Here is a 16,969-nt window from a genome sequence, read left to right as displayed (position 1 = left end):
CAGCCCCGGTAACCCAATCCCGCTCGGCACAAAGCCGGGCCGGCATTGCCGGCGTTAACCAGCGTTTGAGTCTCACCTCCTCCTGGTCCCGGGAGGGTGGGCGGCACCGTGGGCACCCCTCCCTTTGAACGTCCCCCCGATAGAGATTTTGCCGGCGCAGAGGTCGGCCGAGCTTTTGTCTCGCCGTCGGTTTGGAAAATTCCACCTGGTCGCGGTCAGGCTTTCCAGGGGTCCCATTTCACCCGGTTCTAAGCCCAAAATGTGCCCGTGGGTTTGAGACCAGCTGCCCCCCTCACCCTGAGCTGAGCACTGAGCAGTAAAAGTGACCGAGGGAGGGTTTGGAAGGGTTTTGTTTTGGGTTGGTTTTGTTGTTGTTTTTTTAACAGGAAAATGTTGATTCATTGGAAATAGTGATTTTTGCCAGGAACATATCTGCTCGCTTTGACCCGGGCAGAATTTCTCATCAAAATATCGCAGAGGTGTATGTGTCCATCCCATAATAGCTCACAGCTTGGGCATTCACGTGGGACAGGGGACTCCCACGGCTCCCCAGCTCCCCTCCCACCGGCTGGATTTGCCCCCACTTTGAGACCTGGAGAGCAGTGAGGGTCCACGTCTCACACCCTCCCAGAGTCACAGGCAGTCCAAGTCCTTCACGTCAAAAGATTTGTCTCGAAAAATGTATTTTCTGTTAAAATACATTGCTGCCTTCTGCAAAGAAGATGTCTCTGCAAAGAAGATGTCAGCCTTCCCCAGCTCTCCAGCCTCTGGTCCTTCCTGCCCCATCCATGGACATCCTCATGGAAATTCAGCTTAGGTAGGAAAACCTGTTTTTTGGCAGAGAAGAAGTTTTGAATAGTTAGTAAATTTGAGTGCTCCGAAAAGCCTTTGAGGTGGAAAGCGAGTCTTTCTCCAGCCCACAGAAGCTGGATTGGGAAATTGTTTGAAATCGTGGCAACATGACCTGCAAAGTCACTTGTATGGTCCGGCCATCATGCCAGAAAACTTTGCTGTTGGGAAATATGGATAATCATCCTGATTTTGGAAAGCTCGGGGTGGGCGATCATCATTATGGGCTGTGGGTGGGTTTGGTGTCAAGGCAGCTTTGTGCCCCCACAGCTGGAGAAGGGCCCAGAGCACAGGAGGACCCAGGGGTGGAAGGAAGATTTTCAGACAACATCCAGCACGGCTGGGGCATGTTTTCCTTCACCTTAATTTTGGGTTTACTTTTGTCATAAGATAAGTCTGAAAAGCATGAAGCCCTCCATGGCAGAGGGATGAGTGGGGACGCTGAGGAGGAATCCCAGGGCATGGCGGGAAGACACATCTTATAGACGCCTCTGAAGATAAGACACAGCCTTAGCCAGTTTCCAGTGCAAAAAGCAGAAAAACAAGGTTTATCTCAGGTTGTAGCTCCAATTCAGACTCCTGTTTTCCAGCTCCTGTGCCCCATCTTCTCCCCAGGGAGGTGGCTGAGCTGCTGGAGCCACGTGCACCTCTCCTGGGAGGCAGAGCATCCCCCCAGTGTGTCCCAGTCACCCGGGGAGCGATGAATGTGCGTGTCCCATCACAGCTCTGCATGGACCGACGTAAGGGACTCATGCCCGTGTGTGCGTGCACGGACCGGTGCCTTTCTCCGGTACATGGGTGCACGTCTGTGTACATGGGGGCCCGGCGGCTCTCACCTCTGTGTCCCCCAGCCTGTCCTGGCTCAGGACAGGGACGCGCAGCCGAGCTGGCAGCTGAGCGCCGTGTCCCCTCCCCAGCCGCCTGCCACCCGTGGCCTCGCGCCGGGGGCGTCTGGGTGAGCTCAGCTCCAGCTGCGGCCATGGGAAGACGAGGTCAGAGGCAAGTGCCCACTTTCCATTTACTCTGACTTTCCGCCCCTGCATCCCCCCACATCATCCCCATGAGTAATAGGGAGCGGCCGTTCCCGTCTGGGCCAACGGGAGACGAGGCCACCCAGGGCCACCCCTTGGCCCGGGAAGGCAGCTGGCAGGCAGCGAGGAGGAGGAGGGTGATGAGGAAGGAGACTCTGGGTTTTCCTGTTCCTCTTGGCTCCCTAGGGTTGCTTGGGGTCCCGGACTGACACCCCTGGGAGCCGGCCAGCTCTGTTAGTCACACAGGGAGGCGCGGAGGCTGGAAAGACCTGCAATCCTGCCAGGGCGGTGGAGAGGGCAGAGCGGGCAGGACTGCGCAGATGAGCACAATCGCTCTCCGCTGCACAGAAGCCACGAGGAGGCACCTGGGTCTTGGGACCTCCTGGCCTCCGCTCCTTCCCCTTGGGCCAAATCTCACCTCTCCTGGCTGCGGTGGTGGCATCCCTCCTGGGACGGTGTCCCACCCTCGGGGCTCCTCTCAGAGGCTTCGAGTACAGGGCACACGGAGGGGAGGTTTGTGGCTGGAAGAACACGGGTGACTGTGACAAAGGTTTACAAACTTGCAGTTTTCAGAGCTCAAAGGGCAGCAGGCGGAGACCAAGGAGGGACAAAAACCCTAAAAAAACAGAAGAAAAATAACACTGAGTACCGGGAGGCATTGCACTGGAGACTGGAGGACCTCAGGAGCAAGGGCAGTGCTCCTGCCTCCCCCCCACCCCGGTCCACCACGGCCCATCTTCTCCAGGCTCCCCTTGCTCCCTCACGCGCACTATCCTCCAGTGATAATTATGTTACCTGTTTTAATACTATAAGCTCCAACTCAGGACTCCCATAAATCTTCCCCTGGGTGATGAGCACATCCCTTTTCTGTTCAGGGCTGTTCTTCCATACCACACTGTAGTTTCATTTCCTCGTGCACTGTGGCCCCAATATGATGGTCAATTAATTAGCATTCTCATTCAGGCTGGCTGGCTGCCTCGGAGAACCATGACACCATGCTTCTCCATCCTCTTCCTCTTCCTTGTTTTAGAGGAAGCAGGGAAGGATCTTCATGTGGGGAAACTGAGGCACGCAAAGGTGCAAGGTGGAGGTCAGTAACTTCTCTGCTTGCAGGAACTCGCCAGATGTGGCCCAGCAGAGACAGGCACGGTGCCTGGAGCGCCACCAGGCTCTCAGCAGCTTTTCTCCTGCCTTTCCAAGGGAACAAGCCCAGGTTAACACTAGATGGTTTTCACACCTGCCCTACCCACCTGATCAGCTCTAAAGCCCTTCACGTAACAGGGCTCGACTACGGCACTGATATAACGTGGGCAGCAATGATAACTGAAGGGAGCAGGGAAAGGCACGGGGCGTTTCCTGGCAGGTTACATGCTGCTGTGCATTCCTGGTTGAAAGCCAGCTCGATTCGGTCATGCCTCAAAACCCTCACCACTGGCAAAATCCACGCTCCCAGCCCCAGCAATGGCACCAGCGCACAGGACCTGTAGCGAGCGCTGAAGGGTCTCTGCTGGCCACTGTGGGCTGGACACGCTGCACTGACCAAACCGGTGCTGGGGGTCAAACCCAGGCACTTTGCAAAAGTTTGGGGATTGCCTGAGAAATTCTGCAGGTAAAGAGAGGCTCCAGGGACGGCGACATGTCTGTATGAACACGTATGTGCATGTGAACACACGTACCCTGGTGCCGTCACCTCTCTGCCCGGTGATGTGACATCTCACGACGCTGCAGCCAGTTTGCTGTTAAAGGCGAAACCAAGGACCTGGAATTGAAGTGGTTTAAAGATAACTCGTTTTCTTTGCGCACGCTGGTGGGTCGTGGCTCAGAGGTGGCCCCCGGCCTGTCGCCGGGCCAGGCTCCGCCGCGGGGGGCCGGGGACCGCGCTGTCCCTGCGGCCCCGGGAGCGCCCCCGGCCCCGCTCCCGCTCCGGCCCCCGGAGAACCGGCCAGGCTGCAGGTAACGTTGCCATCTAGTGGCTTCCCCTCCCCGAGCCGAGGGAAAGAAGCCACTTTCGGGACGATTTGGGACGAGGATGAAGGGGGTGAAGCAGCACGGGTGCTTTGGTACCCGAGTGGTACCCGGGGACGCCCCAGCGGTGCCCACGTCCGGCGGCGCAGGGACCAGCGAGGGCTTGGCTCGTCTGAGGATGCGATGGGCAAGCTTCGGCCTCTCCCCTCAGGCAGCAGCATCCCCTCCTCTTCCTCAGCGGCTTGGACCCTGCAGCAGCTCCTACCCCCAGCTAGGACTTGCAGTGGGTCAGTGTCCATACAGCCAGACCCAGGGCGTGGGGAGGGAACAGTGTCAACTCCCCCAGCCTGTGACAATGCTTGAAAGCAGCTAAGACCCCTGAACTCAGCAGGCAGAGGAGCCCGGAGCTTCTGCACAGCCGGGAAAGGAGCCTGCCCCCAGCCTGAGGGCAGAAGGTGGAGGCTTGGCTTAAACCTGGCAACACCTCCGCTCCTGAAGCTGTCAGGGCTTGGTCACAGCTGTGACATCCATCGCAGCCGCCTATGGATGGTACTTGATGGGCAAGATTCCTGCCAAAGCATCTTTCTTGACAGAGCTTAAGATCAAAGGCGGATGGGGCCGAGTACGTGTGCAGCTCGTCTGCACATCGGGCCGTGCCTGAACCAAATTCAGAATGGCCCCAGCAGGTCCCCAGCTGGGAAGGGAGCACGGGAGCATCGCACAGAGGTGTAAAAATTCACTCTGCATTTGCTGGCTGCTCCCTCGCAGGACTTGCAGCCTCGTTAGCCAGCCTCACCCCCATCCTGACAAGAAACTGCCTACAAATTCTGCACAAATGTCTTTTTTTCCAGCCCCAGAGGGAACTGTGCTTTGCCACGTCGGTACCAAGACCTGCTTCACCCTAGAGAAACAGATAGACGGATCCTCGCCCTATCCAGGAGAGAAAATCCAATATTACTGCAGAAAAATCTCACGAAGAAGGAAAACTACTCCAGGATGAGACTCGGGATTCCTCCAGTTCCTCCTCTGGGAACCCTAAAGGAAGCAGTTTGGGGATTACCTGGCCCTAGAATAAACTCCTGCCTGTCCCTTCATCTTCTGCGCTGCTATTTATGGGCTCAAGCACGAAGATTTTATCTGTACCCGACCTCTTTATCTTTTACAACTTACTATTTTAAAACTCTCGCTGTCCTCGCTATCTCAATACCTCTCTAAAAGCTTTATTAGCCCCACTAAGCTGTTGGTAGCAATAGTGCCTTGTGGCAATGAGTTTTGCAGATCAGCCACGCGCTGCTTTGACGTTATTTCATTCCCGATGGAGATGCTGATGCTGACCCTTCCTCTCACCTTTCAGGAGCCAGTGTCGTGGCTGTGCTGGCAAAAGCACTTTTCAGCTGCCCCTCTATCTCCTCTCTGCATCTCACACATGAACAGAGCCTGTGCCTGCATTCCTCACAACATAGTCACCTTGTTTGGCTGGTGTCTGATCCGTCTTGGTTTCTCTCCTGCTCTGGAAAACACACCCACAGGAAGGCAGCCACCTCCTCTTTCCCCCGTCATCTCCCTGCTCCCCGTGGTGCACATGGGGAGAGGCATCACTCGATGCCTGCTTTGATTGTGGAAGAAGATGCAATGGCAGGGTGTTCACCCTTGTGTGCCCAGGATCTTTATCTTGTCAAGGGAGAGAGGAAGTGCTGAGGATTTAAATTGGGAGCTAGAAATTAGCTCGGGAAGACGATCAATCCCGCACAGCCTTCCAGTGGCTGTGGGTATCACTTCATCTGCCATAATCCTCCCCTGCCTGCATCCCGCAGGAACTCCCCTGGCCTGGCAATACCCAGGCAGCTCCTGGGGATGCTGTGCTGGTCCGAAGCCACATCCCCGACAGAGATCCAGGAGTCTGTCTCCCCCAGCACGGTTGCATGGCCCCCAACTCCTGGGGCTCAAGGAGTGTGTGCCACGCATCCCTCAGGCTTTGCAAGCCGTCTGCTCCAGCTCCCCACCACGGCAGGCACGTTGGAAGTGGCCAACCCTGCCCCATCCCCGCTGACTGCTACGGTCCCGTCCTCCAGCTGCCAGGGGCCTCCCCACCCCCAGCCTGCCTTAAGCCAGTGGAGACCATCACTCCTCCTCAGCCTCATGCCCACGGCACCTCCTTTTCCCGCTACAGGCGACCTTCCTTGCAAATCTGGGGGCCCAGTGTTTTCTGCCCCCCGTGCAAAGCGGCAGGGGCCAGTGCTGGGCCTTGGCGAGGCAGGAGGGCAGCGGGCACTGTGTGTAGGCTGCGGGATGGGGCCACGGGGAGTGTGCTGCAATCCCAGCCCTGCTCTGCCATGTTTACTTCCCCTCCCAGCTTTTTTGCAAGCTCCTTGGGGCAGTGCCTGTTACTCAATACAGAGCCCTGCTCTCTCCCGGGGCTTCTTTCTGCAAGTGTGACCTAATGCTTTTGCCAGAGATGATGCCCAAGATTAAAAAAAAAAAAAAATAAATAAAAAAAATCCAGGCTAAAATCCCACCCAAACCAGGATCCCACTGCTCATCTCCCTGAGCATTTCCGCACACGCGGGGTCAATCTCCAGGAAAACCCTGACCGAATTGCACGCTTCTGGGTGAAGTCTAGCTTTCTGCACCCTGCAGCATCGCTGCTATCGCAGAAGGCTATGGAAAAGGCCACTCGGTATCCGAGGGAAGGTGGTGCAATCCAAGCAAACCAGACTCCCCGAGCACCTCGCAGAGGTCAGCTCTATGCCAGCCCGTACCCAGCCAGCAGCTGAAGTTAATGAAAGGATCCTCGCTTCCATCCAGCTGCAGTTTTGGCTCCCAATTCTCATTCTCTGAGGGTACAAACACAGCCCATGTGAACCTCTGGCAGCGCAGGGCTGTCGCCAGCACACACAGGCAACTCCCAAGTGTCGTCTCTGGGTGCCAGCCCTCTCTGCAGAGGCTTCGCTCTTCTCCAAATGCTGCTTTAAACCTTCTCATGGTGGCCAGCGAGCCTCTGAAGCTGACAGCTCTGGGGGCAGATGGAGTCCAACACCGATCATGCAACCATCGTTATTGTCTCATGGTTTCTTTAGGCTCCACAGGAGGTATCCACTTGTTTTTCTCATTTTCTACCAGGCTACAAAGCTCCAGGGGCAGAAATCACTTCTTGCTGCTTGCAGTGCGCCTAGCCTCGCAGGACACTAGCTTGTATCAGGGACTCCCGGCTGCTAGAGCCACTCAAATAAATCAAGGATGTTCGTTAGCTATACATAACGGCATGCTCCGCTCTGCTTCTGTGGCACCTACAGCCAACCTGGGTTGTGGCTGGTAACCCAAAGAAATCAAAAATGGAAACGGCACATCGCAGGAAGGCTAACAGCCAGGTTAGTTCTGCTGTAAGATAACCAGAAGAGCACCCGACCGAGACAAACAAGTGTGACACGGTCACGCTTTTCACGCAGGCTCAGGTGTGATTAATCCCTGAAGCCTGCCGGGGAAGCGCGCAGCTAAGCAAAGCCAGCCTTTGATGTGCAGCTTGGGGATTGATGAAACTGCAGCACATTTAGAGCAGCGTAGCTCTAGGGTGGCCGGCGGAGAGGAGGGAAGAAGGGAGGAGGAGTGAGCAGATAGTCAACCTGTCTGTTCCGTGTGTTATACAACTCACCCCGATGGACTCGGAGCAATGCCTAAGGTACATAATAATAATAAAAAAAGATGCTACAGAAATTTAATTTCATTTAATTAAAAAAAAAAAATCAAGAGGAAGGCCGGCGAGAAGAAAGGATTGTCCCAGGGAAACTTCCCCTTGCCCAAGGGAGGTAGCTTGGCCCTGCGGGTGGCAAACTAGCCTGGGGATTTGGGATCTACTCCAAGCAAGGCTGCAAGCCCCTGTGTGGTCCCCCGGTCAAGTTCCCTCGCCCCGTTCCACTGCTGCGGCGAGGTGTCTCTGACCGGACGCCAGCCCGCAGTGAGTCCGGCTGGAGGGACTCTGCGCAGGGAGCGCATGCTGCGCTGGCGGGGTCTGGTCCTCATGGACCTGAGGTCTATGGCAGGCAAGACGGGCACCTTGCGTTGCCTCGCCGTGCAGAACAGCCTCCGCTGAGCGGAGGAAAGGCAGCAAAGGGATGGAGCCGGACGGGAGGAATGCAAGAGGTCACCTTGCTCATCACGTAGCCCCAAGCAGGGACAGCTCTGCCAGTATCATCCTGGACAGGCGTTTTTGCAGACTCTCTCAGACTCCCAGCAAAGGGAGAATTGACATTCTCAACACAAAATGGACCATAGTTCCCAGCTGACATCAAATGCAGGGCTCTGACTTTTCTAAATGCAGTTCCTCAAGGGAGAAAGGTGAGATGTGGAAACTCTTTCTGAAGCAACACAAACCTGGACATCTTTCCACCCTCGCCGGTTTGCCGTGCCCGAGGGGTGCCAACCCCCCAGCGCTCTCACCCAAGCCTCCAGCTCAAACCCTGCTGCTGAGCCTCATTCACAGCTTTCTGGATTTAGCAAAAGCGCAGGCACAGGATCAGACCCGAGCACAGAGGATGGATGACATGACCTGGGGATTTCCTTTGACTTAACCTCATGGAAGAAATTGCAGCAACTCCGTGATTAAGGCTTAGCAAAGATAAAACAGGGAAAGTAAACCATACCTGTGCTTTGTAGGGAAATGATGTTAAATCCCAGCCCAGCTCCGTGGTTTTGATCCTTCTCTTGATGTGTCCCAACACTCTTTAGCTGCTCCCTCAGCTTCTCTGGTGTGATGCTCTTTAAATTAAAAAAAAAAAATAAAAATAGAAGCGTTAGATTGTGAGGATTCAAATCCCAAACAGAACACACCAAAAATGTGTATTGGCTCCTTCACAAGCCCCAAACTAAATCCAGAGGTGCGGCATGTGCTTGATGGGATAAAAAGGATGTGGCTGATTGCCTACATGGACACAGTTCACCTCTCACGGTGGCAGCAAGGCACGGTGGGTTCTTAGTTTGCCTTTTCCCAGCCCAAAGCTGCTTTCTCATGCTCCAGTCCCCAGCAGGGAGAGCAGCAGAGAAGGATCCTCCAAGGGCGTTTGAGACCAAGGAGTGATCTAAGCCGAAGGGTTTTCCTGTTGACTGTTTTTTCTGTGGTTTGATTTAATTTGATTACAAATGTCTGTCACAACAAAAGCAATCCCAGGAAGATGCAGGCAAACTTCAACTTGCATTGGAAAAAAACCCACATGTTCTCTGACATAATGACTCTGACTTTGATGAAACTGTTTTCAAATGTGTTCCTCTTCCCCAAAGTGAAATGTTTCCATGTAGTCTGATCCCCACAACCACACACATATAGAATTTTCCAACCAGCTCTGCCCATGGCCCTTTGCTTCACCCAGCCCAGCATTCTCTAGTAAAAAAGACTGACAAAACTTCCCTGGAAGCCCTGGCCTGTGTGACAGCGCAATGGAGGATGTTCCTCCCGCAGCAACATTATTCCATCCTCACACCCACCTCTGACCCTCCACGGGCTCCAAAATTACCCGTTGCACAAGGTGGCTCCATCTGAGTCTCCTGAAGCATCCCAGGATTGCTCCCATCACACTAGAGGACTGCAGGACCATGACTCATTTCTTCATAAGATGAAATCAACCCTTCTCTTTTTGGGGAGGGGGACATTTATTAGCCAGGATGGCACAAACTGATTCAAGACCGTAAACTCACTCACCCTTAGCCAACACTCAGAGACCATGCCTATTTCCAAAACAGAGCTTTTGTGGTTCTACAAAGGCTAGATGTCCTCTTAATTTCAAACGTTCTTCCAGCTTTCTTCCAGGACCAACAGGAAATGTGCTGAAACACCGTGAGAAAGCTTGTTCTTGTGGTTATGTCTGGCCCTAACCAGAAACAGAAGCGCCAGGAGGTGGGATGAGAGTGCTTGAAATCTCTCCAACTTCCCGTTACAAACGCTAAAGGTCTGCATGCTTCAGATGAACTTTTGGATGCTCCCATTGAGCTTTTGATGTCTGCCCTTCCCTGCTTGCAAGGCGCTGAGAACAGCAAAGCATCGGCAAGTGAAAGAGTCTGGAGGAGCGATCCCCAAGATGCCTGTGGAAGACCCTCGTCCCTACATATGTTGTAGAGCTCATCGGTCCACAGAAGCAGCTGCAGCTGCTTTGGTTGAACTTCTACTGCCAGCTCTGATGGCCCCAACTCCATTCCCTGCATGCTGGCCCAAGAGGCAATCTGTTGGAAGTGCTCCTAGGGTTGCTGCATCATGTCTCAACCTGAGTGTTTTCAGCAGCTATGCACATCTGAGGGAATCTCATCACGCTCCAGCAGGGATGATATTCAAAATACCACTCATTTCTCCACTCCTGGGGTCCAGAATATCTCCTCTCCTTAGACCCAAATCCTCCAAGAGATTCAGTCAAGAGTTCATCTCTTGATCGGATGAGGAAGGAAACCCCCAGAGAGGACAGTCTGAACAGACCTCAAGTGGCATCTTTAACGCCTTCAGTTACCTTATCTAACCCTCTGCACCAGCATCATGAGGTGCTGCAAGAGCCGCATGGCAAGGAGAGACCAAAGGCCTCATGGGTGGCTCCAGAAAGCCCAAGCCATACAGGTATTTCGGCATCCTGCTCTTATGTAAGCACCAAGGCCAGATTTCATGCCAGATGATTCAAAGCTCCATCAGCTCCCTCTATGGGCCGCAGAAAGAAAGAGAGGTGGCCTCCACCAAAGAGGGTGGTTGAGAGCAATGACTCATGTTTTGGAATGGCTGCTCTCTCCATCTACTCAAAAGGAAGGCTCTGGTGACCATCCTCCTTCCTTTGGCACCTCCAACACTCAACGCTTGTAGGGTGAGCCCTGGCCCAAATCCTGTAGGGCTCCTGAGACCGAGGAAGGTCAGCACCTTTGTGGATTTAACCCCAAAAACCTCAAGTAATGACGCTGTCCCTAAAGCAAAAGGACTATCAACGCTCTTGGAATTTCTTGTTCAAAACAATGCGTCACTGCCGGAGCAAGAGAAGGACCAGCTCTGAGTGACTCATCACCTACCCAACACCCCTGGGCAAAGGTGGAGTGGCTCTCAGTGGTCCATCCCTTGGCTTCCTGTTTGCTCTGCCCACAGCACACTCCCGGAGCGCCCGGAATGGCCGGCAGTGCCCTTTCCTGCACACCAAGGTGTCTTGTTTGATTAGGAACAGGTTACCTGGATACGACGCTTCATCAAAGGGAATCCTGCGTTGATGGCATCCCATAGATGCTTGGGTAATTGCAGGTTCCTACTGGTTGGAGCCAGTTCAACCCCTGGCCTCGGCTCTGCTGGAAAGGAGCACTGCATACAAAACGCAGGGGGGAAGAGCAGCAAGCTTCCCTGAGCTTCCACAGAAGAGATGCTATTGTAAAAATATTGTAAATAGGTGGCCCCAAGAACCACTTTGAGCCTTGAGTCCCAGCAGTTGCCTAGCCAAGGGAGCAGGCAGCAGGGCAGAAAAGGTGGCGTTGCTGGTCAAATCATCTCCCTCGCTGTTAGTTCTGCTTCTGCCCCCCAAAAGTTGCAGGTCTGCTGTTTGTATTGCACCTTGCGGAATGGGACTGCGGAGCATCACTGTAACGTGCTGGGTGTTTTAGCCTATTGGCTCCAATTCACCACTCACAGGCTTTCCTGGGTGACCCCTCCTCCTCCTCCTGAATATTACTGGACACGTTACAAGAAAAGAAAGTGAAATTAATCAGACTTCACAATTTGGAACAGCTCATACTGCCTCGTCTAATTTTACTCTTTCCCAGGCCAAACCTACCCTGCCGAAGTACTTATTTAATTACTGTATTTTCTATAATCATCTGCTAGCAGCCCATAAACGCGAGTAAGACACCAGGCTCCAGTTAGCAGTCACCAGCGAATTATGATGTGCTTGAAATAAAGAATCACTTAAGACCAGGATGGCTGGCACCCTTGAGACATCAGCTATTATCTAATTTTCACCTCTTTGGTAATAACCTCAACCTTTTCCATGAATGCAGAGAAAGCCCTAATGCTTGAGGTGTGAGACACTAATAGCTCGATTTGGCTCTTATTTACACTGGTATAAATGGGAACCAACGGCCCTGAATTCCGCACAGATAAATAACGTGGGGTCAGGAGTGGCTTCAGTAGCCGGGTCTGCGATGCAGCTGGGAACTGCACCTTTATGCAGCTGAGCCAAGGGAAGAGGATGTTCTTTCCAGCGGGGACAGGTTTAGGATTGAGCCCTACTTAGGGAGAAGCCTCTGGAAGTGGCCCTTTCCAGCACCTGGGGATCAGCGCGATCCCAGAATGTCACACCCTCTGTATAACTCATCAGGAGGGCGGAGGTAGGAACAGAAAGAGTTGAGCAATAACCAGCTGTTCCATTTTGGGAAGAGTTTCAGGATTTTGAAATTTCTAAGTCTTTCAGAAAGGAAAGAAAACAAAAAATGATGTTGACGTTTCCCAAAATCCAAAGCTGAATAAACAGCAAAGAACAAATCTCTCTCCCAGCCCCATGCAGAAACCCAGTTTCTCAAGGGCCGTCAGAGTATTTTGTTTCAGCAAAGTCTGGCCAAATGCGATGCCTGTTTCATTCGACACTATAACATTTTCTTTTCTGGAATGATTTCTTCTCAAAGGTCAGATGGTTTTGAAAAATATTTTTTTTTGGCTTCTCAGCATTTTTTAAATTTTTTTTTCCTTTTTTTGCATCAAGAGGTTCTTAAAGACAGACCTAGAATTGGCCAAATCCGGTTGATTTTCCACAGGTTGTTGGGTAACTCTCAAGATAAGGCTTTCCACCTGGAGATCAGTTGTCCAGGCATAAGGCTTAGGTCAGAAAGAGATTTTCAAATTGGGCCAGAGAGCAATTGTGTCCAGCACAAAGAGAGAAAAATCAAAGTGCATTATCAGCCCTGGGATGACCATGAACTGCCAGTTTGGTGCAGCAGTGCATGTATGGTGATGTAGGATCACCAGGCCCAATGTTTCCAGGAGAAATAGAGGAGTATTCCCTCTATATGGCTTTGAGGGGTCTCATCTGAAATACAGTATCTTCTTTTAATCACCCTGAATCAAGAAATCAGGTGTGGAGGAGAACTACTAGGGCAACAAAGGGAACAGAGTCCTTCTAACAAAGATGATGATGGAGGACCTTGGCTTTCACAGAGAGCTAAAAGGGAATGGCCTTGTTCTGCTAAAGGAAGGAACAGCCCAAGTACCCAAGGGTGGAAAAGCAACACAAAGCTGAAGGACAATGTTGCTACAGGGACAGGTTAGTATAAATTGGACGTTAATAAATTTAGGCTAGAATCTAGCAGGTTCCTTATCAGCCACTCAGCCTGTAATGTATGTGAGAAATGGAAAGGGTGGTGTTTGTTTCACCCAGCGTTAGATGTTGAGAGTAAGGATGTCTGCATCCGAGAGCGGAGCACCTGGGGCTCTGTCTACAGTCCCTCGAGAGAAATGGGCTCTGGTAATTCCCCTGGCCTAACGCAGGCACCTCGCCTGGTGAGAGCAGAGATGTTAGAAACGCTGATCTCCTGCAGTTGACTACAAAGGCGGGCAGGGTGCCTGGTGGAGACAGGGAGAGACGTGTGAACGAAGGGAGGTGAATCCAGACCTGGTATCACACAGATCTCCAGGCAATGCTACGCACACACAGGGCATAAGTGGGAAGTGGCACAAATTCCACTGAGATGTCCCCAGGAGACACCCTGGCCCAGGACAAGCATCACTTAGAGACAGAAAGCCAGCAGGACGGACCAGGTCAGCACACAGCACATCGGTGTTAAGCCAAACCAACAAGGGCTCTATCAGCTTTTTAAGGGGAAAAAAAAAGGAAGGGCTTGGAGTTGTAAGGACAAGAAAACCTAAGGCACAAGGGCTGTTATCAGCTCAGCAGACCCATCGCATCTTCCTAGCTGGAAAACTGGAAAAACTGCAGGTGTCTTAAAGACTGGGGAAACTTTCTTCCAACCCCTTCCAGGAGGAGTGGAAAAGACCCTTGTGGAGGCTGGCAGGACATCGCCCCACGCTGCCTGGTGCCAGGATGATGCATGAACCCTCACCTCCCTTTTCCCAAGGCCATGGTGACTGGCTGTCCCCGGAGAAGTGCCACATTGCACACAAGCAGGTGTCACCAAGCCGCTCCATCCTGTGCGGAACGAGTTTATGGGCCTGATGCAATCCCCAGCAGGGGACCAGTCCATGGCAGCATTCCTGGGCACGGAGTCACAGGGTGCTCACACAAGGCCATTGGAAGAGGGCACTCGGCGTGGGTGAGCATGTGTGTGGTGGGGAGCGGAGCAGGAGTGTTTGCAGGAGGCAGGGACTGCTCGGGAGGGAGGGGGGTGTGCATCGCATGCACCCGCACTTGGATTCATAACATCCTCCCTCTCAGGTGAAAGGGACTGGCGAGGAACTTGGATGGGGCTTTGAGCAACCTGGCCTAGTGGGAGGTGTCCCTGCCCATGGCAGGGGGGTGGAACTAGATAGTCTTTAAGGTGCCTTCCAACCCAAAGCATTCCATGATTCTATGATTCAGGCTTTGGCTGGCTTGGGGAAAGGGCGTCTGGTCCAGCTCTGCCCCAGAATCCTTGGGTGATCCCAGATGAGCTGTTCGTGCTGCCTAACATGTGCTGTCCCCTCATCTGGGGAGTGGGACAGGGACACGGTCTTGCTTGCATGCTTCATCAAAGCCCTTTCAGTAGTCAAGAAATAGGAGTTTTGTGATTTCCTACACATTAACTTAACAGAAGCCAAAAGGATTTTGAAAGAGAGAGACATTCACTTGGTCTTGGCTTCAGATCATCACCATGTGCATAAGAATCCGAATTCAATCCTTAATTCACCCCAGCTCAGGCATAATTCCCACAGGTGTTATTGAAGCTGTACCCCGGATCACAGAGCCATAGAATTGCCCAGGTTGGAAAGGACCTTTCAGATCATCTAGTCCAACCCAACTCTGACAAAAACACAGTTACAACTGCTAAGAGCTCAATCCAATCCATCAACTGTTTTCTTAATTAAGTGTAACTTAACCTCACTAATCAGTTTTGTTAATAACAGTACACTTTGTCCATCTGCAAAAGGATCGCAGAGCCTCCTGCAGAAGGGAGGTTATTGGGAGACTGAAGGACACACAAAATAACTGACTGTGGTGGGTCAGAGGACTTGCCATGAGCTTGCAGAGCCATCGCATGAACTTTCCATCCATGCACTTGCCACCGCTTCGTTCTGCGTGACCGTGACCATGGGGTCCCAAAATTTTTTTTAGGGAGCTTGGCTCCCACTGAAGTTTTAAAGAATTAGCTGCGATTCATCAAGTGTGTTTTGAAAAACATGATGGGAGTTGCCAGGACCCAAGCACTTTGGAAAACCTGGTCCCACCTTGAAAAACCAGCTCCCATCTCTTGAAAATCTGGTCCACACAAAGCAACAATCACTTCTCCCCTTGCAAGGCGCTCTGTGGCGAAGCAGACTGTCTGTCCCCCCGCGTCTCCCTGCCAGAATTAAGCCTTCAAAGTTGATCTAAAAAAGTAATTTCTAGGCTGACAGATAAGGAGCGTGAAAATGCCACAGGGAATGATTGGCATATGCTCCAGTGGAGACACCAGGCGAGGTGAGCTTTAATTACAGACTGGCCTGGTGGCAGTACCTGTCAGATGACTCACTTCCATCGCATCCCGCGAGGTTTCTCCTCTTCTCTCTCTCCTTGCACCTCTCTCCACTGGGCTCTTTCATCAGATGCTGGCTCGATGGCATCCTTACAAGCCTTGAGGCATTGAGTCACCTGTCATCAGGCAGGAACCTGGCAAAAAGCACCTCATGGTCCACCTGACACCAGTGTCATGCAGCCATCCAGCTCTGCCGGTGGAAGAGTCCCTGCTGGGGGACAACTGAGGAAACAGAGACTCATGGAGGGGGAAAAAAACCAAAACCAAACAAACAAAAAAAAGAGAGGAAGGAGCATGCAATGCAATCTTTACCAAAACTATTAAAGGGGTTACTTACCTGAAATAATTCAATACACAGATTACAAGGGGACAGAACATACCTGGGATAGATGGGAAACCTCCGAGGAGCATCCTCGTGTCCATGGCATTCTCCTACTCCTATTTCCGTGTAACCAGTGAAGCCCCGCAAGCCACTGGGGTTTTAACGTTTGTGCAAGATTCAGCAGGGTACCTAATCTTATTGCTACCTTCGCTGCTTTAGGGGTTGATTTTCTCTCAAACTATTCTTATTACAGCTTCTGGTGATGGCAGTCCAAACTGGCACTTTGTGAAGGAAGAGAAGGTCCTATCAATCACATGGAATTAGAAGCAATATATGGTTTGTAACTCTTATTTCAGAAGGAAGAAAATCCATTGATGGAGGCCAATACTAGCCTACATTGGAAGAATAACTCAAAACAGCATAGGAAATAGAAATGGGAATAAAAAGCAACAGGGGAAGATGGTGACAGACTTACTAAAAAGACTTTTATCAAAGTCACGGACTCCAAACAAAGGAAACACAGACAAGCTCATCTGGACTGCAGCGAGCACAGCAGTAGTTGCGGTAAGGCTGCGAGATGGGGATTAGCACAGGAAACCTGCCACGGGCATGGAAGTGCTGAGAGTGAGACAAGGACAAACGGTGGGGAAAGAGGAGTCTCAGGTAAAGAGGATTCGCCAGTGAGCTCTTCAGGAACAGACTTGGAGAGAAATCCTCTCCGAGATCATCATTAATGGTACTGACAGAGATAAAAGTGCAATTTGGTGATGGCACCATGGCTTGTCCTGGGAAGAGCTCACCGTTGCCATCAGAGGTGGTAGGTCAGACCAGGACAGGTACAAAGAAGGACCACAGAGACCGGATCGCACAGGACAAGGGGACAACGGTGGGGTTTTCCAACATGAACAAAGTGAAAGCTGGAAGAGGATGTGTTACAAGGCAGGTCAAAGTCTCAAAGAGTAAAGATGCTCAAAGAGAGAATTATTTAACACAACAAGAAGAGGTGGAAGGTTAAGCCGAGGAAGGGTGCAAGTCAGAGAGCTTCCCTGTTGTGGAAGTTTCTGAAAAGAAATGGATAAGTTCTCCATTACCCAAGAGACTTTCACGGGAGACTGAAAAGGATGCAAAGGACTGTTGAGGAAAG

At 52.1% G+C, this 16,969-nt stretch overlaps 1 long non-coding RNA gene across 2 annotated transcripts; it reads right to left on the bottom strand.

The window, feature by feature from the left end:
* Positions 1–380: 380 nt before the first annotated feature.
* LOC128919311 (uncharacterized) lies at positions 381–16,123 on the bottom strand. 2 transcript variants are annotated; one of them, XR_008469878.1, is made up of 5 exons: positions 15,501–16,123; positions 8,483–8,597; positions 3,557–3,639; positions 2,299–2,496; positions 381–827 (listed from the first exon to the last, which is right to left on the bottom strand). It is a non-coding gene; the product is annotated as an uncharacterized LOC128919311 (long non-coding RNA). The 2 variants fall into 2 exon arrangements; XR_008469879.1 differs by lacking the exon at positions 3,557–3,639.
* Between the last annotated feature and the right edge of the window lie 846 nt (positions 16,124–16,969).

This window comes from Rissa tridactyla, chromosome 19 (genome assembly GCF_028500815.1).
Source record: "Rissa tridactyla isolate bRisTri1 chromosome 19, bRisTri1.patW.cur.20221130, whole genome shotgun sequence".
In the NCBI taxonomy this organism is placed as follows: domain Eukaryota; kingdom Metazoa; phylum Chordata; class Aves; order Charadriiformes; family Laridae; genus Rissa; species Rissa tridactyla.
This window is presented reverse-complemented; position numbering and strand designations above follow the sequence as displayed.